General features: G+C 39.7%; 1 protein-coding gene across 6 annotated transcripts in view; it reads right to left on the bottom strand.

Annotated features, from left to right (window-relative positions):
• PIGG (phosphatidylinositol glycan anchor biosynthesis class G) overlaps positions 1-26558 on the bottom strand; it is a 105476-nt gene that overhangs the window by 8322 nt on the left and 70596 nt on the right. The window lies entirely within an intron of this gene.

The raw sequence follows: 26558 nt of genomic DNA on the forward strand, positions 1-26558 counted from the left end.
CTATTGAGTCTGTGGTTCACCAAAACACAAACAAAAAAAAACATAAACTGTTTAGCCACTTAATTTGTTACTTACTCCTCCTAGCTTCATGTTATCTATAAATTAGATAAATGTTCTATCATCAGAGTCCTGTGACTTGCCACTACTGATCTCCCTCTGGCTAACATAAATCCTTTAATAATTCAACAGGGTGAACTCCTTTTGGGTCTAGCCATTCAGCTAGTACCATTTCTCCATCTTGTCCACAAGGACATGGTATAAGTTTCAGTCAAAAGCTTTGCTGAAATCCAGGTATTCTATATCTGACATTTCCCTGATCCACCAGGTACAGTAACCTTGTCAAAAAGGGAAATTTATTTTGATTTGAATGTTTCTTAATGAGATCATGCTTAATGAGCATGACTACTGCCTCCCTTTCCAATTACTTATAAACTAGCCCTTTCAGAACGATTTCTGGAATCTTCCCTGGCATCAACATCAAATTCACATGGCTATGGTTTGCAGAATCTCATTTCTTCCCACCTTTGAAAACTGGTTCAGATATTTGCCAGTTTGCAGCCCTAAGGGACCTTTCCTATTCTCAGTTCCTCAAAGATTACCAAGAGTGAATTAGTAAATCACATTACTAACATTTTCACTACCTTGGAAGGTAGACCAGCTGACTTGAATTCATTTAGCAGCAAGCAAGTATTCTTTACTCTTCTTCACTTACATCAGGTTTCAATTTCCTCAATTATTTTCTCTCTCCTTTTCAACGTGAAAATCATTCTCATTAGCAGAGGAGACACATTCCCATGAACCCTGAGCATGGACTCAGCCCTTCCTTGTTCTTCTTGCCACCAATAAAGCTCCAAAATCTCTTTTTGTTTTCCTTGGCAGTTCCCCCAAGCCTCGGCCCAGCTCATACTGGATTTTAGCAGTCCTCATGCTAATTTTATGGGACCGCGCCATTCCTTTGTATTTATCTTTGGTTGTGGGCCCTTCATGCTATCTTTTGTACACATTCTTTTAAAATGTGAGCTCAACAGAGGGCATGAAAGAACTTGACAGTGGGCACATTCACCATGTAGGGAAGACAGACTGAGAATGATAAATGAAGAAATTCTCTTTGGATTAAAGTCTGGGTTTAATTTTAGTAAAGGAGGAGTAAAAGGCTTAGTTTTATCTTCTCCACTGGGTCAGAAGCTTTCAAGAAAAAAAGATGAGAAAAGTGAAAGGAGTGATTATGGAAAAGCTAGCAGCACCACAGGCAAGCCCTCTCACTGTTTTCCATTTTTTCATGTTATTGCCTTCTTTGACCCTTCAACATGCAGCTTTTATCCGGCTCTTCTACAAAAACTACCTTCACCTAAATTGAGGAACTACTAAAATTGAGGAACTATGCTCCTGTTGAACTAAAAACATAAGCCTCCTCTATTCAAAAGGGAAAAAAACCAACCTATTCATTTGATTCTCCTGAATTCTCATTTCCCATTCTATTTCTCTCCTTCCTTGGCTTCCACAGTGTAATACTATCATGGTTTTCCTATTTCTCTGATCACTTCTCTAACTGGCTTCAATAGCCCTTTTTCTAGGTTTCTAAATATGGGCATTTACAAGGCTGAATCTTCTACCTTTGACTATTCTGCTTTCCTACTACCATCCTTAGAAAACTCATCTACTTTTGGGGCAGCTAGGTGGCGCAGTGGATAGAGCACCGGCCCTGGAGTCAGGAGTACCTGAGTTCAAATCCGGCCTCAGACACTTAACACTTACTAGCTGTGTGACCCTGGGCAAGTCACTTAACCCCAACTGCCTCACTAAAAAAAAAAAAAAGAAAAAAAGAAAAAAAAAGAAAGAAAACTCATCTACTTTCAAGGTTTCCCCTCTCTAGGAGCACCTTTGACATATGTCCCACTCTGAATTTTCCAAACTCTGGCAGATTCTATGAAGTTGAAAGGTTTTGGATATAGTTCCAGTGACAAGCTATGTTCCCTGGCTGAGGAACAGCTAAGTTAAATATGGATAAGCTCATCAACTGCAAGTGGCCTCTACATCATTTTTTTTTGGCCAGGGCAGACCATGAAATACAATTTTTAAAAAAAATGACAGCCGGGGCAGCTAGGTGGCGCAGTGGATAGAGCACCGGCCCTGGATTCAGGAGTATCTGAGTTCAAATCCGGCCTCAGACACTTAACACTTACTAGCTGTGTGACCCTGGGCAAGTCACTTAACCCCAATTGCCTCACTTAAAAAAAAAAAATGACAGCCTCCTCTAGCAGAAAAATAAAAAAGGGAGTTAAGGGTAGGAAGAAACACATGGTTTTTAGGCGATATAGTAACAGTAACTAAACTTGGCAAAATAAATATGAGGACTTTGGTAAACATCCCATAAATTTATACACTATTGAAATAATAATCACAATCAAATTGACATTCTGTTAGAAATTAAACCAAGAAAGTTGCTGTTAAATGGCCAGAAGACCGCATAATGGTGAACAATGGCATAGCTATTTTCATCATATGTTAAAAGGCAACAATAAATATTTCAAGAGACACTGGTCATCACTCTTTGAAATACTCCTTGTGAGGAAAGGAGATAACTATGGTTTATGTGCCAGCATCTGTTGCAGAGGTTGAAGACATTGAGACATTCTATGAAAAATTTGTCAAGATCCTACAAAGGCAACCTATACCCTGATACATGGCAATACCAATGAGAAGGTAAGTTCAAGGAGAATGGCAAAAAAATGTTGGTAAAGATGGTTCCAGATTAAGAAATTAAGAGGTAAGAGGCTTGTGGATTATTCAGAAGTTTTGCACCTGAATATAATGAACTCTTTCCTTAAGAAGAGAGCAAGCAGCAGTCATCAAAATCATCTGGTAATGGTTTAAAAATAGGGAAATAGATCAGTGGAACAGACTAGGAACTAGACAAGGGAGAATAAAAAACAATGGAACTCTATTGAGCTTATTAGCCAATGTTTCATAAAATGAAAGACATAAATTACCCAAGGAAAAACTCTTTATTTGAATAAAACTGTTGGGAAAACTGGAAAGCAGTCTGGCAGAAATTAAGATTAGACAACACCTTATTCTATATTCCGCACTATATTCTAAATGGATATGTGACCTTAATACTACTTTAAAAATATTAGATGATAACTGTATCATTCGTGCTGCATTACTCAGGCTTACCTACCTATGAACAAAGGAAAGCCCCCCAACCCCAAAACCTAAAAAGCTGCATTATGCCCAAGAGCTCTGAAGTCAGGTCCCTCCCACTGGCTGTCACAGAGAAATTAATTCAAGCCCCGCCCATTTTTATATAAGAAAAGTGCCTTAGTGTATGTTGCAGCTGCCGAGAGTGTCTCAATAAAGAGCACCACATGTGCTGCAGTCTGAAATGTGAAAAAAAAAATTAGATGAAAAGAGGATCATATACTTCTCCCAGCTATGTGTAGGAGATGTATCTTAATTAAAAAGAAATAGAGACAATTACAAAAGATAAAAATAAATATCTTTGATTAAATGAAACCGAAAACTTCTGCACAGACAAAATTAATGCACCTAGGACAAGAGAAGTGATTAAATAGGAAAAAAACCCAACAAATTTCTGATAAAGGTGTAGTATTCAAGATCTATAAATGACTGATAAATGTATATAAGATTAAGAGCTATTCCCCAATAGATAATTCCAAACAGTTCTGAAAAGCAGAATTGCAAAGTATTCATAACCATTTGAAAGAACATGAGGAATAAGAGAAATGCAAATCAAAACAACACTAAGATTTCACTTCACACCCTTCAAATTGGCAGAAATGACAAAAATAGCAATAGTCAATGTTGGAGGAATTATGGAATGATAGGCACACTAGTACATTGTTGATGGAGCTGTGAAATGGTAGTCATTCTTTTTTACATTCATTTTAAAATTCTGAATTCCAAATTCTCTCCCTTCAGCCCATCTCCCACTCATTGAGAAAGCAAGCAATGAAGTCGTGCAAAACATATTTTCCATATTAGCTATGTTGCAAAAAAAAGGAAAGAAAAATAAAGAAATTGAAAAAATATGTTTCAATCTGCACATAAGAGTTCATAAATTTTCTGTTTGGAGGTGGATAGCATTTTTCATCATGAGTCCTTTGGAATCATTGTATTGATCACAGTAGTTAAATCTTTCACAGCTGATCATCATTACAATTTTGGGTATAACCATTCTGGAAAGCAATTTGGAATTATGCAAATAAAATGACTAAAATATCACTATCCCATGCACAAGGAGATGACTACATCTTAAAGGGCAAAAAAGTGGGAATCATTTCAGGTCTTTAAAGTGTTGGGTATCTCAAAGAAAAAAAACTTTGGCTAATTAGAAGCATAAAGATAAGGAGACTGCATATAATTTCATGATTTAAATCAATTGCTAGCTCTGAAAAATGGGTGATGTGTAAAAAAAAAAAAAAGGGCCAAAGAGGGAAGCCAAAAGAGTCTAGGCAGTCTCAGCCAGCACTTAATCTCTTGGCCAGGAGACTCGATAACCAAAGGCAGTACAATTTAGAGTACAAGTTCATTTGCAAAAGATTATGACTAGGGATGACAGAAGATTATGAACAGCACTGCCTCATAAAATACCAAGAAAGCAGTGAAAGCAAGCCTTTGGAAAAAGTTTGAGCCAAGGAAATTGGGTCATATCATGACTTCAAGAGCATTTATAGATGAAAATAGACCCCCAAAATGTGAAATGGAACAGAATAGTCAGCATTTGTTAACTATTATTATAAATGACGAGAGTGGAATCCCTACATTTGGTACTCTACCTCTTCAGAACCTGACAGTCTATGTGAGGAAGCAGAAATGGCCCTCAAGAAAATGAGGTTCAGAAGGACAGCACATTCTGATCAAAAACACTACAGAAGAAATCATGTAGAAGGTGACAATTTAAGTTGCAATAAGGGATTTATTTTCAAGACATGTCAATGCAATTCAACAAACACATATTAGGGGCCCATTGTGTACATGGCACTGTGCTAAGTGCCAGGAATACACAGACAAAAATAAAAGTCCTCTTTCTCAAGGCATTATCATCCTATTATTCCCCACTGGGAAGGGACAGAAAATGTTTGATGAAAAAGGGAGCACTAACTGGAGGTGGGGAAGATGAGGAATGGTTTCATGGAAGAGGAAGCCTGAGAGGAAGATAAGGATTGTAGCAGTGAGGGATAAGGAGGAAGTGCCTCTGTGTCGTGGATGCAATCGACTCCCTTGTGGCCTCTTCCTTTGCTCAGACAGTACCTTCTACAAGAAGTCTTTCCTGACCTGCCCAGCTGTTAATTCTCTCTATATTTCTCTGTGTAGAGGATGTATGTCTCCCGGTTTAATGTAAGCTAATTAGGAGGAAGCAGTGATTGATTTTTATCCTGGTATTGTCCTTCCTTCTTCAGTAAAGTGCCCTGAACCCAGTAGGTGCTTAATAAATGTTCAATTTTATTGAAAGGCCAAATAAATGGAAGTGGATTTCCCTCATATTCTCTGGATGATCCTAGTTGCAGAGGGCATTGTGCTGGGTGCACTGAGCCCTGGAATGTGACACAGCCTCCTTAGATCCATAGCCAATGAAAAATGAGATTGGCATTAGGATTGGACAAAGGGAAAACCAAGTGAATGAAGGATGTTTACGGCCCAGATTTTCATACAGTTGAACATGCATCCTATGAAATCAGCACATATATTTTTGACAGCACATATGTATTAAAAACAAACAGTAGGAACGAAAGATTAATTCAGATTGCATTTGGAGGGATAGTTGAATAGCACTTTCAATAATCCTCATCCTCCTTTCCACCAAAATCCACCATTTTAATATAACATTCTCTCAGCAATACTATATGGCTATGAATCATGAAAAAACATAATCACCGGATAATCAAAATGCAGGTGACCAAAAGTGAGGAATGGAAAAGCACATGGTAGGCTATAGTATATTACTAAAAACAACAAGAAATGTCAAAGAAGACATCATAAAAGGACCAGGAAAAGAAGTGGGGCGGCCAGCCCAAGGGCTGCACTAGCATCTACAAGGGAAGGCTTTCTGCATGTTGGGTAGATATTTTTGTGCAGGATTTATGGAAAAACATGGATATGAACTACACAGGACAAGAAGATACAGATGGATTTGTTAAGCACTCCTTCAGGGATTCACCCATGTAAAAATAATATCGAAATATTTAAGAAGTTCCACCTCTCACCTCAAGCTCAATACATATGAAACCAAACTCTCATCTTTCTCCCAAAATAGGCTCCCAGCCTTGACTTCCTTTATCTTGCTAATGGTAAAGTCATTCCACTAGTCTCCACAAGTCTCTTAAATCTCTAGGTCATTTAAAATTCCTCCTCTCTTTACCAACTGTCAATTACTCATCCAGTTCTATTAATTCTTCCTTGGCAAATATCTCATTTATTCTTTTCCATTCTCAGTGATACAAACCTAGTTCAGGCTTTTGGAATATGATATGGGCCTAGTATTGTGCAGTAGTAATCACATTTTCCTTTCAAGAAGGTGATCTGAATTAATTTCCTCTTCAACTTGCTAGCACTGAGAAGGGGGACCAGCAAGGGGTATTATCAACAATAAGAGCCACGAGGAAGATCCAAATCCAGCTGAGCATAAAGCAGGTGGGTTTAGGGCTGCACTTCCATATAACAAAATAAAATGAGGAAACCTGGGATTCATCCAATTCTGCAAATGGAAAGAATGTGACGGTCAAAGAAATACTGGTGGATACTAGAAACAATTTGAATTAGCAGAATATATAGTAGTATACACACAAACAGGCTAAAACAGTGATTAGTAATTATAAGCAAAGGATTGTAATGCTTGAGTTAAGCCAATTTTTAGCTAAACACAATGCATAATTGCATTATGTATAATGTTACAATAGATAATAATAGATTGTAGAATTTAAGGAATTGGGGGAAGAGAGAAAGGGAAAGAAAAGGGTAGCATGAATTTCTCCCTAGGATATTATTCTTTCTCTAAGAGATGGAACGAGCAGATAACTAACTAGAACAATAACACGACTAAGTATATACTACTCTTTCCAAGGCGATTGCTGTGTTGCAGAGAACAGCAGCAGCTGCTTCTATGGAAGGGCCGCAAGTTTCTATTAGCTACAAAAGTCGGGGAAGAGAATAAGCACCACGATGAGCTAGGACTCTGCAAAAGAAAGGTGCACCAGAGCATGAAGAAACCCCCTTGTTCCCTGGTGGATGAGCTCTTCTGGAGAATTCTTAGGTCCAAACTAGGCCAACCAAGGGGCTTAGTCCTGAGGGGATCCTATCTATTAATAAGGCAGATCTCCTAAAGACTCTCTCCCTGGAATACAGCTGTCCCCACGTCTGAGACTTACTAATTAATTTGTCTAGCCCTTTGGGAATTAGTGGCAAAATCAGGCTTTCTAGGGAGCATTTATAGGTACTCACCTGAGAGGTCCAAGCAAACATCATGTACTATAGTCCCCACCCTCCCAGCCAGCACAGACCTTCTCATGTTTTGCCTGGACTACGTGTCTGAATTGGTTTCCCCATCATGAGACTCTTTCTCCTCTTCTAATTAAATACTGCACACTGCTGCCTGCACACTGCACACTGTCTTTATAAAAGACTACCTTGCACACGTCCCTCCCTTCAAAGGCTTCCAATCAATCAATATTCCACTGTTATTTTGTTCTGTTTATGTCCATCTCAGACTCAAAGGCTGGAAGGCATTTGGTCCCACTAAGCCTTTACTGACCATGCTCCTCCTTGCCTGGAATTCCCCAAGTCCGAATTCCCCTTATCTAATCCCTACCCTACCTTTTAACTTTTATTTCAAGCCTCCCCTCTTGCATGAAGCCTTCCCAGAGAGGCCCAAACTACATATTACACTGTATAGAGATTATAGTGACATCAGATTTTAATAAATGAAGGACACCACAAATGTGGCCCAAGGTCAATTCTGACAAAATCTGAGAGAGGATATATTTCAGTACTGCACTACAACATATATTAATTACAACCAGATCTATTTACATACTTAGAATTCTGTAGAGGAGAGAATCTGTCATTTTTTGTCATTCTCTTTTAAAACCTACAGAATCCTACAATTTTTTATTTTAACCCCCAATCTTATGGATAAAGACACTAAAACATAGAACAATTAAATGACTTGACCACAGTGAGTCAGTAGAGGCGGCAGGGCTAGGGAGGACAGCCTTTTTTTCTTTTCTAGTTTTCCCGATTCACGAGAAAAACATGAAAACTAAGCCTGGCAGGCTGCCTTAATTAAGCCTGTGAAACAGTAAAAGAGAAAAAATGCAACTATCTAATGGAGGAAATTTTCCTATATTACTAACACATTAAGTTGCATTCAGCTTAAGACAATAACAGGATATCAGATTACCTCACTTTATGTAACTGATGTGCTACTGAAAAGGTCCATAGAAATCACATCATGATTCAGATTTATTAAGCAACTTTCATATTTTGAAAGAAATCTTTCATGAAATGAAGAATCCTGGTCTGTGAACAATGTCCCCTCTCTAACCTTTCCACCCTCCCTCCATATGATCTTAAGAGTGTGGCCAAACCAGGTAAGGTGAAATTTATAGGGATAAATATGCAGTATTACACCCGGCTTCAAAAAATCAGCTTCACGGGGATAAGATGGGGTAGAAACAATTGAATAGCAGTTTCTGGAAAAAAACAAAACAAAACTATGGGCTTTTTAGTGGACTGTCAGGTCACTAGGAGTCAACCATGGGACAAGAGCAGCCAGAAAAGTTAAACTGACCTTTGCCAGAATCAGGAAGATGACAACTCTGCTGTATGCAGTCCCAGTCAAATCACATGTGGAATAAATGTCATGTTTAGTTCTGGGTGACAATTTAGGAACAATCATTAAACATTATCATGACATCCAACACAAAAATTACTTCTAAGATCTGCTTAGCACTCTAAACGTTATCTTATTAGATCCTGAAAATAATCCTTTTAGTTAAGACGACAGGGCTTATTATCTCCAGTTTGCAGATGAAGAAAATGAGGATACGTTATCAAAAGAGGAGGGATTAGGTGATTTGCTCATTGTCACTGGGTCAAATTTGAACCCAAGCCTCTCATGATTCTGAGACCAGAATTCTTTATACTGCAGAATGATGTTTACGAGCCAAAGAATGATCAGGGCAAAGTGGACTGGATGATGAAGTACCTTCAGATCATGCCTTATGAAGACTGGTGGAAGTAACTGGGAAAGTGTGGGAAAAGGATTCTAATTTTCTGCTTGGATCCAATGGGCAGAATTAGAGCAATAGGGGAAAGTAGCAAAGGGAAAGCAGTTCAAATAAGAGAAATCTGCCTAACGGCTAGAACTGCCCCAAAGGGAAAGGGCTACCCCAGAGGGAGGAGTTCCCCCTTACTGGACGTTAGTACAATCAGAGCTAGCTGGCACAGCAGATAGAGCCCTGGAGTCAGGAGTACCTGAGTTCAAATCTGGCCTCAGATACTTAACACTTACTAGCTGTGTGACCCTGGGCAAGTCACTTAACCCCAATTGCCTCACTTTAAAAAAAGAAGAACAAGAATGGGTTGGGGGCAGCTAAGTGATACAGTGGATAAAGCACTGGCCTTGGATTTAGGAGCACTTGAGTTCAAATACAGCCTCAGACACTTGACACTAGCTGTGTGACTTTGGGCAAGTCACTTAACCCTCACTGCCCCACCAAAAAAAAAAATGCTTGAAAGAATGGGTTGGTAACAAGTTGTGGTATAGGAATGTATGGAATACTATTGTGGTATAAAAAATGATGAGCAGGCAGATTTCAGAAAACCCTGGAAAGACTTAAGTGAAGTGATGCTGAGTGAAGTGAGCAGAACCAGGAGAACACCATACACTGTAAAAGCAACACTGTGTGATGATCCACTGTGATAGAATTGGCTCTTCTCAGAACTACAGTGATCCAAGACAATGCCAAAGGACTCATGATGTTTCCATGCTCTCCATATCCAGAGAAAGCGCTGTGGCTTCTGAATGCAGATTGAACCAGACTGTTTCTACTTTGGGGTTGTTTTTTTCTTTCTTTTTGTTTTTTTGTTTTTGTTTTAGGTTTTTGGGTTTTTTTGCAGGGCAATGGGGGTTAAGTGACTTGCCCAGAGTCACACAGCCAGTAAGTGTCAAGTGTCTGAGGCAGGATTTGAACTCAGGAACTCCTGAATCCAGGGCTGGTGCTTTATCTACTGCGCCACCTAGCCGCCCCCTGTTTTTTTCTTTCTTGAGGTTTTCCCCTTGTGTTCTGATTTTTCTTTTACAACATGTCTACTGTGGAAATGTTTAATGTAATTGTACATATATAACCTATATCAGCTTGGTTGCAGTCTTGTAGAGGGGAAAGGGAAGAGACAGAGGGAGAAATATTTGGAACTCAAAATTTTATAAAAACAAATGTTGGAAACTATCTTGACGTGCAACTGAAAAAAAATAAAATACTATTAAGATTGAAAAAAAAGAATGGATTGAGTTAGAGGTCCCTGGGCTCCCCTTTGACTTTTCTATAACCAACCACCACCTCAACATTTATACAGTACTTTAACATCCTCAGGACACTTTGTATGTATTATTTCATTTTATTCTCTCCATAGCCCTGTGAGGGGGGTCTGATAATATGCTCATTTTACAGCTGGGAAAACTAATGCTGAGGGAGGTTAAATAACCAGTATGTGCTTATATCAGGACTTGCACTCAAGTCCTGCTTATTCCAAGTCTAGCCGCCTGTCTACCACACCACCTACTTGGGATTCAGTATATTATTTGATTTGCTTCATTGATCTAGATGGTCCTAAGCTGGTCTTTCTCAGAGTGCATCTGCCTTGGGAATGCTAGCATCCTGCCTCATCTGTATTCTCTGGAAGAAATGGGAGCCTTCGACTTTATGTCTAAAATGGAGACACGGCGGTCCCTTAAGGTCTACAAGGATCCAAGCTGGCTAGGCAGTAAAGTGCTCAGCTAGCTAGGTGGGCTGAAAAGAATGCTGAATTGAGGAGAGGCTGTCAGTGGGCTTGAGAGTAAAGCCACACCTTGACTGGAAGTGGGCTAAGCTAAAAATGAGATCCTGGGACAGTGGGCATTGGGGTAGCTCCTGGACAGTCAGTAAACAACATTTATTACGTTTTTACTATGCAGAGAGGAAATCCATCCTCCAGGCAAACCACTGATCCATGAACCATAAGAGGATGAGCAGAAACTATAGAGCAATATCACTTAAGTCATGCATCACTGTCTACAACCCTCAACAGTAAATTATATGCCTTTCAGCCCAATCAGTTAGGAGTCCTATGGGCTTTGCTTTCCACACTCTCCTCCTTCAAAAACTGACATGGGAGAAAGTACATTGGACTTGAGAATCAGAAAACCTGGACTCTGCTGATTACTAGCTGGGTGACCCAGGAAAGTCACTTTACCTCTGCTCCCCATTTATCAAGTGGGGAATATGATACTTGTACCTACCTCAAAAGGATATGGAGAGGATTAAAGGCAGTACTTGACACAAAGCACTTTGTAACTCTGAAGTGTTACATAAAAATAAGCTATTATTATGGCTTTAGCGACTATCTTCATTCAGCAAGACTTTGTGGAGTGTCTATTATTTCCCTGGGCCAGATATTTGCAAAATTTACATTTCTAGTCCTGATATTTCACCTGACCTCCAAATTAATATTTCATTCCATTCCAGGTCCTCACATCAACTGAAATGTGTCCAAATTTAAATTATTTTTAAATGAAATTCTTTTTTTTTTCAGTCAGCAAAAATCTGCCCCCTCACTGAGAAGGAAAGAAAAACAAAATACCTATTAAAAACATATATATATAACGTAATATGGGCAGCTAGGTGGCACAATGGATAAAGTGCTAGGTCTGGAGTCAGGAAGACCTGGGTTCAAATACAGTCTCAGACACTTACTTAGTTGCGTGACCCTGGGCAAGTCACTTAATTCTTGTTTGCCTTAGCTTCCTCATTTGTAAAATGAACTGTAGAAGGAATTAGCAAACCATTCCAGTATCTTTGCCAAGAAAACTTCAATGGGGTCATGAAGAATCAGACACAACTGAAAAACAACTGAACAACAAAAATAATAAAACAAATCCTTCAACTGGACATGTAAAAAAAGATATCAATCTGCACTCAATCCACCGCTCTCTGTCAAGAAGTGGTAGCATGGCTTCTCATGAGTCTTCTGGAGCTACAGTTAGTCACTGTGTTCATTAGAGATTCTAAGTTTTTTTTTTAAATTGGATATATGGTTCTCCTGGTTCTCAATTCATTCTACATCATATGTGTCTTTCCAGGTTTTTCATAAACTCCTTCCTTCATCATTTCTTACAACATTATAATATTCTATCACACTCATATACCATGACTTGTTCAACCAATCTCCAAATGAGTTCTCAATTCTCCCCTTACTTTCCAATTCTTTGCCACCACAAAAAGATCTGCTATAAATATTTGTAATGGTATTACTGGGTCAAAAGCTATGCACAGTTTAATAACAGTTTGGGCACAGTTCCAAAATGCTTTCCAGAATGGCTGGACCACTTCACAGGAATCCACCAACAGTATATTTTATACCTGCTTTCCCATATGGCCTTTAGCATTTGTTATTTTCTGTCCAAATCTAAATTCATAATTTCTCCCTCCTAATGTCCCTATTTCCATCACCACCAGTGTTTTATACACCTACATTCAAAACTCTAGAGTTAGTTTTGATTCTGTTCTCTCCATACCTAATCTGTCACCAAATCCTGTCAATTCTTCCTTTCGAGTAGTCTCTTAGATCTGTCTGCTATAGTTTGCTGACTCCCATCTAGTCCAATGTCTACATGAATCATCAGTCTACTCTACATTCCAACAAAAGACAGGAAACAGGGAATTCACTACCTCTGAAGTCAGCCTAGTTCATTTGTGGACAGGTCTCACTGTTAAAACTTCTTCCGTATGTTAAGGCTCAGCAAAGTCCTACTATCTACTTGAGGCCCCCAGAACATCCCTCCCATGCCTTTTTTGATCCTCCCATCTCCCTCCTGCTCTTCATTTTACATCCCATTTAAAGACTGGACAAATCAGTGTATTACATGGTGATACATAGTGAGCTGTAGTTAAAAAGAGTACTGCACTTGGAGTCCAGGCTTAGGTTCAAGTTCCTTCTAATTCACAAAGGGGCGGGGGGGGGGGGGCAAAGCTAGTATACTGTAGTCCTAAAAAAGATGCTTCCTTGAGCTGATTTCTCCCATGAGAAAACTGTCGTTCCCAGAAGTGTGTTCCTAAAGATGTTTTCTGGAGACCCTCCCTCCTCAATTCCCTGCTTAGCGCTGTTTTTGCCCTTTGCTAGAATCTTAATACTGACTGCGCTCTTCCCCCCATGGGAAAGACAATCCACAGTTACTAGCTGTGTAACCCTGGGCATGTCAGCCTCTCCAAGCCTGATGTGTATATAATCTATAAAATGGGGATAACAATAATTGCATTACCTCTCATAAGGTTATTAGGAAAATATTTTGTAAACTGTAAAGTGCTCTATTTACACAGAAGTTACTATTATGAGAATAGATCCTGTTTCTCTAGCTAGTCACATAAGGACAAGTAGCATTGTTTGGAAAACAAAGGGATAGACCCATACTTTTTCACTGACAGTATCAGGCTGATTGTACATATATGAATCTTAGAGATTTAAAGCACCTGTCCTCTCTGAGCTACTGCCTAGCAGGAAAGAGTCTCAGGATTATGTCCTAATTCAACATGGCAAAGCTTGCTGTGGCCTTTTACAAATTCTACCTCCTGCAGCAAAGAGCTCCATCTCTGCTATGGCCTGGGCACAATGTTGGTCATAGTCTTTTTCACACCCTTATTTATTTTATTTTCCCCAATGCTTAGTTAGCATAAAGTAGCTACTTGATCATTTTTGCTGAATTGCACTGATTAGGTAGAAAGGTGGACTCTGGGATGCTCCAGGGGGCTCCTTGCTACATCTTCCAGGCCCAATGCTCTGAAAGTATATGGCAGTGCTACTACACCTGTGCAGAGTGAACAGAGATTCCCTCCTCACTTTTCCTATGGTTCTTTTTGCCAGGCTGGGGATGGGAAAGAGAGAACTAGTAACCTGGCTTCTTCTGTACCAATACAAGGCTTTCTTCCATAGCTTTAAAGAATTTTTTCTGTACTATATGAACCAAAGAAGTTCTCCTGCTATTTCCCATCCCTCGTTGCCTTTTCCCATTCCAAATAGTATGCAGTGGACCATGAGGCCGGCTCTATTCTTGGATTGCACTCTAGGTGCAATGCTACCCCCTTGGTGAGTGCTCTCCCCTTAGGGAAAAGAGGCTGTGACTCCCGCAAGCTCCAGATAAACCCATCCACTCACTCCCAAATAATGCCATTAAAAAATGCCATAAAAAAAAACCACCAGAGCAGCCTAATGCAGATAAGAACAGAGTGAGATTATTTTCCAGCTGAAGACAGCAATTGGGATCAACTCCTGATCAGGTTGAGAGAGGAGCTCAGCTCGTGGTCCGGATCCAACCAGGAACAGACAGTGCTTCCAGTGTCTTGGAGTCTTCAGCGCCAGCAGCTTCTTAAAGCACAGTTTGCGGACTGGTGAGGGGGTTTGGTGGTTGGCTGGGGTGAAGTGGCTGCAGTCTCTGCTGAAGCTGGGGCGAAATGCCCTGGTTCTGAACCAGTGGGCCGAATTGAGAGGTGGTGGCCCAGTTGGGGAGGGGCACAGGCATGCAAAGCTTCCACCCATAGAAAATCAGATTTCAATCAGACTTCTGTTTCTGGGCTGAGTTGAGTAGGCAAAGAAAACAGCAGACAATAGACAGCTTCTTTGGGGGAGGGGTAGACCAGAATACACCCTCAGAAGAAGATAATAACAAAGTCAAAGCTTCCAAGAAAAATATGAATTAGCCTCAGGCCACGGAAGCACTCAAAAGGCACTTTGAAGAGAAAGTAGGAGAGATAGAAGGAAAATGTAGAGAGATGGAGGAAAGAATGGAAAGAGAAATAAGAGAGATTCAGGAGAGTCATGAGAAAAAAAGTCAACGGCTTGAAAAACCAAATGGGAAAGGAGATACAAAAGCTCTCTGATGAAAATAACTACCTAAGAATTAGGTTTGGACAAATGGAAGCTAGTGACTTTATGAGAAACCAAGACACAGTAAAGCAAATCCAACTGAATAAAAAAAATAGAGGGCTATATAAAATATCTCCTTGGAAAAACAGCTGACTTGGAAAATAGATCCAGGAGAGATAATCTGAAAATCAGTGGACTATCTGAAAGCCAAAAAAAAAAAGAGCCTAGACATCATCTTCCAAGAAATTATCAGGGAAAATTGCCCTGATATTCTAGAAACAGAAGGTAAAATAGAAATTCAAAGAATCCACCGATAACCTCCTGAAAGATCCTAAAAGGAAAACTTCCAGGAATATTATAGCCAAGTTCCAGAGATCCCATGTCAAAGAGAAAATATTGTAAGTAGATAGAAAAAAAAAAAAGGAATTCAAATACTATAGAGCTACAGTAAGGATAAAACAAAATCTAGCAGCATCTACATTAAAGGATCAGAGGGCATGGAATATGATATTCAAGAGAGCAAAGAACTGGGACTCCAGCTAAAAATTACCTACCCAGCAAGACTGAGTATAAACTTTCAGAGGAAAAAATGGGACTTCAATGAAAAAGAGGACTTTCAGGCATTTGTGATGAAAAGACCTGAACTGAATAGAAAATTTGACTTCCAAATATAAGACCCTAGAGAAGCATAAAAAGGTAAACAGGAAAAAGAAATCATGAGGGTTATTAAAGGATTAAACTGTTACCACCAATGAAGTGGAAATTAAAGCAATAATTAGGAACTATTTTGCCCAACTGCATGCCAATAAATTTGACAATCTAAATAAAATGGATAAACATTTACAAAAATATGAACTGCCCTGGTTAACTGAAGAAGAAATAAAATCTTTAAATAAGCCCATATTAGAAAAAGAAATTGAATAACCCATTAATGAACTCCCTAAGAAAAAATCCCCAGGGCCAGATGGGTTTACAGGTGAATTCTACCAAACATTTAAAGAACAATTAATTCCAATACTATACAAATTATTTGGAAAAATATGTGAAGGAGTTCTACCAAATTCGTTTTATGACACAAATATGGTGGTGATACCAAAACCAGGCAGAGCAAAAACAGAGAAAGAAAATTATAGACCAATTTTTCTAACGAATATTGATGCTAAAATCTTAAATAAGATATTAGCAAGGAGATTACAGCAAGTGATCACCAGGATAATACACTATGACCAGGTGAGATTTATACCAGGAATGCAGGGCTGGTTCAACATTAGGAAAACTATTAGCATAATCAACCACATCAATAAGAAAATGAACCAAAATCATATGATTATCTCAATAGATGCAGAGAAAGCTTTTGACAAAATACAGCACCCATTCCTAATAAAAACACTAGAGAGCTTAGGAATAGGTGGAGCTTTCCTTAAAATAGTAAGCCGTATCTACCTAAAACCATCAGCAAGCATTATATATGTAATGGAGATAAGTTAGAAGCCTTCCCAATAAGAGCAGGGGTGAAACAGGGATGTCCATTATCACCTCTATTATTTAATATTGTACTAGAAATGTTAGCTTTAGCAGAGAAGAAAAAGGAATTAAAGGAATTAGAACAGGCAAGGAGGAAACAAAACTATCACTCTTTGCAGATGATATGATGGTATACTTAGAGAATCCTAAAGAATCAACTCAAAAATTACTTGAAACAATTAACAACTTTAGCAAAGTAGCAGGATATAAAATAAATCCACATAAATCATCAGCATTTCTATATATGACCAACAAAGTCCAGCAGCAAGAGATAGAAAGAGAAATTCCATTTAAAGTAACGTTAGAGGGGGCAGCTAGGTGGCACAGTGGATAAAGTACCGGCCCTGGATTCAGGAGGACCTGAGTTCAAAGCCGGCCTCAGACACTTAACACTTACTAGCTGTGTGACCCTGGGCAAGTCACTTAACCCCCACTGCCTCTCCAAAAAATAAATAAATGAATGAATGAATGAATGAATAAATAAATAAATAAAGTAACGGTAGATAATATAAAATACTTGGGAGTCTACTTGCCAAGACAAACCCAGGAACTCTATGAACACAATTACAAAACACTTTTCACACAAATCAAATCAGATCTAAATAACTGGAAAGATATCAATTGCTCATGGATAGGCCGAGCTAATATAATAAAAATGACAATTCTACCTAAATTAATCTACTTATTCAATGCCACACCAATCAGACTACCTAAAAATTATGATATAGAGCTAGAAAAAATAGTAACAAAATTCATCTGGAAAAACAAAAAGTCAAGAATATCAAGGGAAATAATGAAAAAAAAATGCACAAGATGGTGGGCTAGCTGTACCAAATCTGAAGCTCTACTATAAAGTGGCAGTCACCAAAGCTATCTGGTATTGGCCAAGAAAGAGAGTAAAGGATCAATGGAATAGGCTAGGCACAGGAGACACAGTAGTAAATGACATCGGTAATGTAGTGTTTGATAAACCCAAAGACTCCAGCTTCTGGGATAGGAATTCAGTATTTGACAAAAACTGCTGAGAAAACTGGAAGGTAGTATGGCAGAAATTAGGCATAGACCAACATCTTACACCTTATACTAAAATAAGGTCAAAATGGGTACATGATTTAGACATAAGAGGTGATACCATAGATAAATTAGGAGAGGAAGGAATAGTCTACCTTTCAGATCTTTGGAAAGGAGAACAGTTTATGACTAAACAAGAGATAGAGAATAGTATGAAATGCAAAATGGATGATTTTGATTACATTAAATTAAAAAGTCTTTGTACAAACAGAAGCAATGCATCCAAAATTAGAAGAGATGCAGAAAGCTGGGAAACAATTTTTATGGCCAGTACTTCTGATAAAGGCCTCATTTCTAAAATATATAGGGAACCAAATCAAATTTATAAGAATCCAAGTCATTCCCCAATTGAGAAATGGTCAAAGGATATAAACAGGCAGTTTTCTGATGAAGAAATCAAAGCTATCTATTGCCATATGAAAAAATGCTCTAAATTACTAGAGATTAGAGAGATGCAAATTAAAACAACTCTAAGGTACCACCTGACACCTATCAGATTGGCTAATATGACAAAAAAAGGAAAATAATAAATGTTGGAGAAGCTATGGAAAAATTGATACATTAATGTATTGTTGGTGGAGCTGTAAACTGATCCAACCATTCTGGAGGGCAATTTGAAATTATGCCCAAAGGGCTATAAAGCTGTGCATACCCCTTGACCCAGCAATACCACTTTTGGGTCTTTTTCCCAAAGAGATCATAAAAAAGGGAAAGGAACCCACATGTACAAAAATATTTATAGCTGCTCTTTTTGTGGTGGCAAGGAATTGGAAATTGAGGGGTTTTCCATCAATTGGGGAATGGCTAGACAAGTTGTGGTATATGAATGTAATGGAATTCTATTGTGCTGTAAGAAACAATGAGCAGGTGGAGTTCAGAGAAACCTGGAAGGACTTGCATGAACTGATGATGAGTGATATGAGCAGAACCAGAAGAACATTATACACAGTATCATCATTATGTGTTGATCAACTGTGATAGATTAGATTCCTCTCACCAATACAATGATACAAGAAAGTTCCAAAGGACTCATGATGGAAAAGGCTCTTCAAATCCAGAAAAAAAAAAAGAACTGTGGAATATGGATGCTGATTGAACCATACTATTTCTTTTGTTTTTGGTGCTGTTGTTTCTCTTTTTTGAGGTTTTTCCTTTTTTCTTTGATTCTTCTCTTATAACATGACTAATGCAGAAATATGCTTAATGTTATATACATATATTTATTTATATAAAACCTATATCAGACTACCTGCTGTCTGGGGGGGGGATAGGGAGGGGAGGGAGAAAGAAAAATTGGAAATTGGAAATCTTATATAAACAAATGATAACTATCTCTACATGTAACTGGAAAATAATAAAATACTTTTATTTTTTTAAAAAGATTGAACTGTTTACATTCCTACATGGGAAGATAATACTTCTAACTCATAACATCTTTCTCAGTATTAGGGCAGCTGAAAGGAATATACTTAGAGGGCACAGGTGTGAACTAAATATGAAGGGATGATATCTGTAAAGCATTTATTTTTTGTTTATCTTTGTTTTTTGTGGGGCAGGCAGGGTGGGGTGGCTTATGTCTGGGGCTGGATGTGGGCTCAGGGCCTCCTGCGTCCAGAGCTGGTGCTTTGTTCACTGTGTCACCTAGCTGCCCCATGATGACATCTTCAAAATAAAGTTAAGGGGTAAGAGGAATGCACTGGAAGAAAGGGAAAGGGAGAGGTGGATTGGGGAAAAGTAGTTCACATAAAAGAAACAAGAAAAAGAGGAGAAGTAGAGGAGAAGATGGGGAAGGAGCAAGAGAGTGAGTGAGCCTTACTCTCATCAGAATTGGCTCAGAGGGAATAACAAAACACACTCAAGAAGGTATAGTAATATATCTTGCCCTGTGGGAAAGTGGGAAGGGAAGGGAATAAGGGGCGGGGGGGGGGGGAGGGAAGAGAGAGGCAATAGAAGGAAGAGCAGATTAGGGAACGGGGCAATAAAGAGCAAAACACTTTTGAGGAGGGATAGGGAGAAGAAGATAGAAAACAGAGTAAATATCAAGGGCAGGGAATAAGATGGAGGGTAATACAGTTAACAATAATAACTGTGAAAGAAATGATGAGCAGGATGCTATCAGAAAGATGTATGAAAAATGCAAACCATCAACAGAGATAGAACTGATGGTATCTGAATACATACTGAAGTATAATTTTATTTGTTAGCTTCTCTTTCTAAAGGTATTTTGTCTATTTTCTTTCACAACCTGACTAAGGTGAAGATGCTTGGCATAACTGTACATGTATGACTTATATTGAATTGCTGGATTTCATAGGGAGGGATGAGGAGGGAGGGAAGAAGAAAATTTAGAACACAAAGTTTTAAAAAAATCAATGTGAAAAGTAATGATGAGCAGGAGGAGTTCAGAGAAACCTGGAAGGACTTCATATGAACTGAGGCTGACTGAGAAGAGCAGAACCAGGAGAACATTGTATACAGTAACAGCAACATTGTGTGATGAACAATGGTGATAGACTTGGCTCTTTTTAGCAATGCAATGGTCCAAAACAATTTCAAAAAACTTCATAATAGAAAATGTTCTCAACATCCAAAAAAATGAACTGTGGCTTATGAATGCAGATTGAACCATACTGTTTCTACTTTTGGGCTGGTTTTTTTTTCCTTCTTTTTTGAGGTTTTTCCCTTGTGCTCTGACTCTTCTTTCACAATATGACTAATGCAGAAATATGTTTAATGTGATTGCACATATATAACACCTATATTAGATTGCTTTCTGTCTTGGGGAGGAGGGAGGGAAGGGAGAGTGGAGAAAAATTTGGAACTAAAAATCCTATGAAAACAAATGTTGAAAACTATCCTTATATGTAACTGGAAAATAATAAAATACTGAACAAAAAAAAAACAAAAACAAAAAATTACAATTAAAACAAAACAAAGCAGTATGCAGTAACAGTGGAGTCTGTACAACAGCAGTAAAGTTCAAGAACAGAGCTATCATGAACAAGTAAGAGTTGGTGTCCCACCTCAGTTCAAAATTTACTGCTAGAAAGGCTAGACCTCTCTGTCTCATGTTATGGAACCATCTAGGAAAATAATGTCTAAGTCCTTAGTAACTACTAAGTGCTCATGTTGGTGGGGGCTGCCCCTAACAGCTGTTCTCATTTCTCTACTGAATAAGCACAATTGCCTGCTGGACCATCTCTACCAGGCTGTCTGACTAGCACCTCCAAATTCAACATTTCCAGACAGAACTCATTGTTTACCTGCTTCAACCCACTGTCCTTTATATTTCCCTATTTCTGTTGAGGTCACCATCATCACTTAACAAGTTGAATGTCCCATCCAGATGTCTGAGTTGTTAAATTATCTCTATGTCACAAAACAATCACAATGCCTCAAGCCCAAGGATACCAAAACCTTGGCCCAGGACAGAAAGAATTCAGAAACCAATGATTCTGCTATGCCATATGATAAAACAGAATCTGATCTTAGAGATTTTTCCAAACAGCTGTCATATTCTGCTGGTTCTAACTTTTTAACACCTTTCACTTTTGTCATCTCTCCATTTTACATAGCCATTACCATTTTTAGGCCCTTGTTGCATCCTGCTAGTTGGTATATATTACTCATACCTTGCTGCTATATACTATAAGGAGAAAGGGAACAGATGGATGACTGTCAGCCTAACCTGACTTTCTCCACCAGGTCTGGATACACAGATGAGCTCTCAAACTGTTCGTTTACTCAGGCATGCCCCACCTCACTCTTCTACGTATGCCCACTGAAACCACCCTTACATCGAAATGACTCTCACTGTAACCTACAAGCAGAACCGTTCCCCTCACAAAGCTCGAGCTCTTTCCTCGATGTCTCAACCGCTGCTTCCAGTTCAAGTTCTCAACCTTCAAACTTACCTACGTTTGTCCTGAGGCTGCCAGCTTATTCCTAAGTAGTCCCACAGACTGAAAGCCTCCAGAGAACATCTGATGCTCCCCTTTCTCTCTCAGTCGCCTCATTCCAAGCTCCTAACAACTTGGCATCTTATGTCCTTCACGGAATTTAGAGCTGCTAGGGACCTCAGGGTCTCTCTAGTCGTTTCTCCCTAAGAGGCATTCTCCCTGTAAGGTACCCCACAAGCAGCCAGCCACCTGACCTCACTAGGCAGCCTGTCCCCATATCACTTGTGCGGAGCTCTAGTGCAAAAAGCCTTCCCCTAAAATCAGGCCTCAGTTTGTCTCTGTGGCCTCCTCCCTGCAACCCAGGCTCCTGCTTCTGTCCTCTGGGGCCAAGAGCAAGCTTCATCTCCCTCTCATGTTGCCATATGACGGCCTACAATGACCGGGAGACACCTCGCATGTACTTAATCCTCCTCTCAAGAATAAAGACCCTCAGTCACTTCATCTGAGCCTGGAATGACACAGGCTTGTTCTGGCGACGTCCCCACACAGCCCTTTCCTGGACTGGAGTTGCTGACTTGGGGTGACTTCACTTGAAGAGGGTTCAGCACTGGCTCTGCAGTCCACAGTTGGACAGAGCTCCCTAGGGGCACCAAGGGCCTCCATGACCTCCCCAGCATCACACAGCAGTCTGGGTCAAAGGCCCTAATTTGACCCAAGGCCTCTCTAACTCTAAGGCCAGCTGTATACCCACCAACCTCTGCTGCTTCTCCCCACTGTCCTTCTTCTTCTTTTTTTTTAAAGTGAGGCAATTGGGGTTAAGTGACTTGCCCAGGGTCACACAGCTAGTAAGTGTTAAGTGTCTGAGGCCGGATTTGAACTCAGGTACTCCTGACTCCAGGGCCAGTGCTCTATCCACTGCGACACCTAGCTGCCCCCCCCCCCCGCCCCGCCACTGTCCTTCTTAAACAGTGCCATCCATAAATGAACCTTTGTCTGACCAGGACCACCTCCTCCTCCCTAGTAGAAACTACGTGTCTCTTAAGGCAGCCCAAGATCACACAGGCTCTTATGGCTGCCCCATCACACTGCTGGCTCCAACTGAACCTGTGGTCCACTAAAACCCTCAGAATGTTTTCTGCTATTTAACCATGTCTCTTCTGGCTTATACTTGTGAACCTGATTTTTTAACCCAAGTGTAAGATTTTCTATTTATTCATACTTGAAAGGCATTGTAGTAGGTTCAGCTCAATGCTCTAATCTGCCAAGACTTTTCTGGATCCTCAGTCTTGTCATCCAGCTTTGTGTCATCTGCAAATTTGAACACTGTGCCAACTACACCTTTTCTTGTTAACCTCACCCTGCCCTCACCCTCAAAGGAGGTAAATAGTGAGGGGAATCTGATAGGGCAGGTCTAGGTGTGTCAATAGGTCTGTCTTCAAATTAAAAACATTTGCCTCCTGACTAAATATTCAGAAACTCTTTGTAATGGGCTGTCTTGAAAGGTCAGGAGTTCCTTGTTTCTGAATGTATTTAATTGGAAGCAGGACTGAATATCAGTCAAGAACACTGTAAAGGGAATTTGGCTTTGGGAAGGGACTAGCCTAGATGCCCTCTCGGGTCCCTTTCAACTCTGAGATCCTATGATTCCTGCTGCCAAATTCTCTACTGCAGCTCTGAGAAAGCCAAAACCAAACCATCTGAAGCCACAGAGGAAAAGCTCTCCCAGCCCCACACGGTCACAATCGGAATGGAAAAATGCTTCGTGACAGTTAGTATCCTATGCTGCTAACCACTCCAGCTCCTTTCATCAGGAGCAGAAACATGCAGAAATGGGTGCTGAGCAAAGGGATGGCCCAGGGCATACCCACATGGTCTAATCCAACCTCAAGTGCACATACTTCTTCAACTAGCTCAGTACTGCTCTGTCAAGATGCTGAGGTGGGAAGAGGGGACACACAAGTGTACATATCATCTCTCCCACACGGTCACCATGAAACTGCTTTATATATACACCTTAAAGTGCTATAGAAATGTGAACTGTCATTAGTAGCCAGTTTTTCTCAGCACCTTGTAATAAAGCCCATGAAACTCAAGTCAGTTATCTTTTAGAATATAACAGACTATTCAATTCAAGCACTATGAATCTCCTCTAAATCCAAATATGGAAGAGAATACAGGGAGGACTTGTAAAAAGAAGATTCAGGCTCCCCAATGCACAGGGGGACAATCTGCCTGTGGATTTTGTACTCCTTCCACCTAGAATATCCTGTCATCAAAAGGCATCCCTGTATCTACTTGTACTATACAAATGTAATGGAAATAAGAAGAGATCTCTAGGAAGAAAATAAATTACAAAGACAAAGCCCATTAGACAGCTTTTTGAGGGAAGCTGAGACAGGTGTCACCCTAAGTTATTAATATTCTGCCTATAGCGACCAAAGCTCCTTCACCCCTTGCCTCCATTCCTTCAAAGGGGACAGTGATACGAAGAAGTCTGCTTCTCCCTCCTGGGGGCAGGGAAGGCTGGTGTCCACAATGCTACCAGCTTGTTTCCCCAGGTGATATTGGTCTCTCCCTCCTGAAATGACTTGGTAGATTCTTTGTATTAGCATAGAGTAGAAACATTTCATGCTCTGAACTGCACAAGTGGTTCTTAACCCTTGAGGGTTAAAACTATTTCAATTTTGCCTTTCTATTCCACAACCCAGCACAGTGCCAGCGTAGAAACGTTTATTAAACAGGATTTTCCCCAAATGCTGAAGTTATCATGTCAGTTCCCTGGTCAAGAAACACATGTTTTCTTCACACCTACTAGAAAAAAATCTCAATACTTCACCTCTCCGGTAGTAAGCTCTTAGAGGCTTCGGACCATGTCACTTTTCATTTTTAATACCTAGAACAGTGCAAATGCCTATTAAGTGTTTGCTTCATTAAACTGATTAGCCTGACATTCAAGGTCTTCTAAAATGTGGTCCCAATCCATTGTTCTATCTTTACTGCCTTTTCCCCAACTTCTATCCTCTGTTCCACAGAAAGGTATGCTTGCTGGTTCCTAAATACAAGCGACTCTGAGCAAAGACCTGGATATAGAAACTTGTGTTCTCTTGCCTGAAATGTGTTCTCATTCTCCTCTTAGACTATCCAAATCTTCCCTGCCATGAGACCTGCCTACTCTATGGAGTCTTCCCTGATTACTTCTGTAGCCAAAGATTTCTTTCTCTTAGGAACTCACCTAGTATAGCTGATAAGACCCATTTGGCTTAGCACTATCACTTCATTTTTGAAATGTATCTTCTCAACTAAAAATCCTATGAAAACAAATGTTGAAAACTATCCTTACATGTAACTGGAAAATAATAAAATACTTTTATTTAAAAAAAAAGAAATGTATTTTCTCTTTCTAGCTAGACTACACGAGGGGAAGGCTATTGAGGGGAAAGACTGTTTCATACTACTCTGGAACTCTCCCAGGGCCACTTTGCACAGCACCTTGCATTATGATAGTCACACAAAGGCATTCTCACTGTTGACTTATTTAACACGCAGAGGCAAAGCTACTAGGCATATGTCTCAAAGAAAGCAAAGAGAGGGAAAGATTCCAAATATACAAAAATATTTGTAGCAGCCAAGAGGTGAGAAGAAAATTAATGCCCAATGGTGAAGAGCCATTGAACAAATTGTAGTATGATAATGTAATATTATCTGCCATAAGAAGTGATGACTATGAAGAATTATGAGAAACTTAAGAAGAACCGAGGCAGAGAGGGCAGTTAGATGGATGGGGCAGCTAGGTGGTGCAGTGGATAAAGCACCAGCCCTGGATTCAGGAGGACGTGAGTTCAAATCAGGCCTCAGACATTTGACACTAGCAGTATGACCCTGGGCAAGTCACTTAACCCTCATTGCCCTACAAAACAAACAAAAATGAACCAAGGCAGAGTAAAATTAATCTAATTAGGAGAACAATGTATACAATGGCCACAACATCACAGGGGAAAACAAGACTGAAACAGCTCAGAACTTTGATCGATGCCATAGACAGCTGTGACTGCATAAGACGCAAAGTGAAGTGCACCTCCTGCCTCTTGGCAGAGTTTGTGGACCAGAGGGTCACATGTAGATCTGACTTGGCCAGACTTTATTTGGGAGGAAGGGATGGAGAGTCATTGGGAAGTAACATAAGAACATCAATAAACTTTGAAAAATGGCAGTCTTACACATCTTTTTTAAAAGAGACAGTAAAAGGCATGATCAAGTCTCTTCACTGACAAATACTCTATTTCCCCACCAAATCCATGCCAAGACTGGCACATTCCATACAGAACACCTCCTGAAGCAGGTCTTAGTAGGAGCCTAAGAAGGCACTCTACAGGATTCTCCAGGGTTTTTATAGCTTTTAAAACCCAATACTCAAATGACTTTATACATATTCTCCAGAAAAGCAAAGAAAAAAATCTCACCACTGAGCCACATGCACAAGGACAAAATCTGTGAGGACAGTTGAGTGAGTATTGTCTCCTTTGTACTCAGAAGCAGGTTAACTAATATTAAGGCCATTAACAGAGATTAACAGACTTGGGTGCTGCCAAGAGCTCTCATGGAAAGTTCTTTCAGGGGAAGAACAACCCAATCCTGGAGGTACCAAGGTACTTCTCCCTACCGCTGCTGGATGTCTCATATGTGGAAGTCTGCCAAGAACTTGTTGCTTAATGGCTCCTTCTTTTTATATATTACAGTCAGGAACAATGGACATAAATAACCAATTTGGAAAAAAAATCCTTTGGGTTCCCTGGTGCTACCATAAAGGCAAAGGAGAGGCAGCATGTTGGAGGAAGAGCACTGAACTTGCACCTGGGTTCCAATCCCTAGTCTGATTATTTACTGCCTATTCCTAACCTTGGGCAACTTAATTCTCCTCTCTGGGTTTGA

Source organism: Dromiciops gliroides, chromosome 6, assembly GCF_019393635.1.
Source record: "Dromiciops gliroides isolate mDroGli1 chromosome 6, mDroGli1.pri, whole genome shotgun sequence".
In the NCBI taxonomy this organism is placed as follows: domain Eukaryota; kingdom Metazoa; phylum Chordata; class Mammalia; order Microbiotheria; family Microbiotheriidae; genus Dromiciops; species Dromiciops gliroides.